This window comes from Schistocerca americana, chromosome 8 (assembly GCF_021461395.2).
Source record: "Schistocerca americana isolate TAMUIC-IGC-003095 chromosome 8, iqSchAmer2.1, whole genome shotgun sequence".
NCBI classification, from domain to species: Eukaryota; Metazoa; Arthropoda; class Insecta; order Orthoptera; family Acrididae; genus Schistocerca; species Schistocerca americana.
This window is the reverse complement of record NC_060126.1, coordinates 344,866,076-344,868,201: the sequence shown is the minus strand read 5'-3', so window position 1 is coordinate 344,868,201 and position 2,126 is coordinate 344,866,076. Positions and strand designations below refer to the sequence as shown.

The following is a 2,126-nucleotide window of genomic DNA, read 5'->3' as shown; positions in this document are numbered from 1 at the left end:
TGGCAATACGAAAAAAAAACTAAAATTCGGAACAATGGGGTTGAACGTCTTGTCAGCGAAGAGACAGAGCACAAGCGTGTACTGGACCAGAATGAGGAGTGACATAGCCCACGTCCATCTCAATGGAACTATCCCGGCATTCGCCATAAGCGATGTAGGGAAACAACGGAAAACCACGGGCGGGTATGTGAACTACACCTCTGCAGAAAGCGAATACAATGCATTAACCAACGCGCCGAGCGGCAAGGAATGTAAAACAGGAAATAAGGCCGCTGCTATTTCCAATACGTATCAAGTATCTAATGGATGACTTCGCCAACGGCCTTGCGCAGTGGTAACACCGGTTCCCGTCAGATCACCGAAGTTAAGCGCTGTCGGGCTGGGCTAGCACTTGGATGGGTGACCATGCGGTCTGCCGAGCGCTGTTGGCAAGCGGGGTGCGCTCAGCCCTTGTGAGGAAAACTGAGGAACTACTTGATTGAGATGTAGGGACTCCGGTCTCGTAAGCTTACATACAGCTGGGAGAGCGGTGTGCTGACCACATGCTCCTGCATATCTGCATCCAGTGACGCCAGTGGGCTGAGGATGACACGGAGGCCGGTCGGTACCGTTGGGCCTTCCAACGTCTGTTCGGACGGAGTTTGGTTTTTAGTGGACGACTTCAGAAGCTTTATGAGGCTTTTTACAAGCAGACTGCAGTAAAACACAGGTAAACATACGGAAGATGGGTGATTGGCAGTTGACTCTCAACGTCAACACTCGGTCCAGACAATGGTAATGTGGCCACCGCCTATGCTCGACTTCAACTCACATATGGCAGGTGACAACACTATCAGTGGAGGGTAGGTAAAGCGAGTCGGGTGGACGCCATGAACACTGCAGTCGTTGTCGTAAAGTGGAAACTGAGCGAATTATATGATGTCTAAAAACAGCCGAGGTTGGAAGCATTTCTGAAACGGCAAAGTTTGTAAACTGTTCACGTGCCGACGTGGTTGAAGTATACCGCGCATGACAAAAAGCACTATTCAGAGCCGGCGCCGAGGAAAATGTGGCGCACCACGGGCTATAGATGACAGCGATGAACGGTGGCTGCGAAGATGTGTACCGTCGAACAGACTACTGTCGAGTAACTGGTCACCCTCGTGCGGGCAACCGGCTGACTGTTCTCAACGTCCGTTCAGCGAACGTTGCTGCCGATGGGCCCCTGCAGCAGACGCCTGGTTCATGCACCCATGCTGACTGCTGTTCAAGATTGGAATATGCATGCCCGTTCCGCTACTTAACGTCCACTGAGTGGTGGCAGAAGGCTTTTCCTGATAAATCACCTTTTATGCTCCATCGGACTGAAAGCTAACACCCTGCAGCAATCGTCGGAAAGTCCAGGCCGGATGAGCAAGCGTTATTGTCTGGGAATGTTTTCGTGACGTCCCCTGGGAGATCTCATCATTCTGGAAGGCACTATAGATCAAAACAAGGATTCTCCTTGAGGACTATTTCCACTACTAAATACAATTTCTTTTTCCTCTGCACGAAGGCATTACCTACAGGACAAATCACGTGTCACAAATCTCGCAGTGTACGTAGGTGGTACGGAAAGCACCAGGATGAGGTTACCGTACTCCCCTGGCCACCAGACTCCCCCCATTTAATCCAATCGAGAATCTGTGGGACCACCTCGATCGGGCTCTTCGCCTCATGGATCCTCAGCCGAGAAATGTAACGCAGCTGGCTACGGCACTGGAGTCGGCATGGCTCCACAGCCCTATCACTACCTTACAGATTCAAAGTGGTTCGAATAGCTCTAAGCACTATGGAACTTAACATCTGCCGGCCGCTGTGGCCGAGTGGTTCGAGGCGCTTCAGTCCGGAATCGCGCTGCTGCTACGGTCGCATGCTCGAATCCTGCCTCGGGCATGGATGTATGTGATGTCCTTAGGTTAGCTAGGTTTAAGTAGTTCTAAGTTCTAGGGGACCATCAGATGTTAAGCCCACAGTGCTTCGAGCCATTTTTGAACTTAACATCTGAGGTCATCAGTCCCCTAGGCTTAAAACTACTTAAACCTAGCTAACCGAAGGACATCACATACATCCACGCCCGAGGCAGGATTGGAACCTGCGACTGTAGC

General features: G+C 51.2%; 1 pseudogene; it reads left to right on the top strand.

Annotated features, from left to right (window-relative positions):
- The first annotated feature begins 314 nt into the window (after positions 1 to 314).
- LOC124546211 lies at positions 315 to 431 on the top strand (annotated as a pseudogene).
- The last annotated feature ends 1,695 nt before the right edge of the window (positions 432 to 2,126 follow it).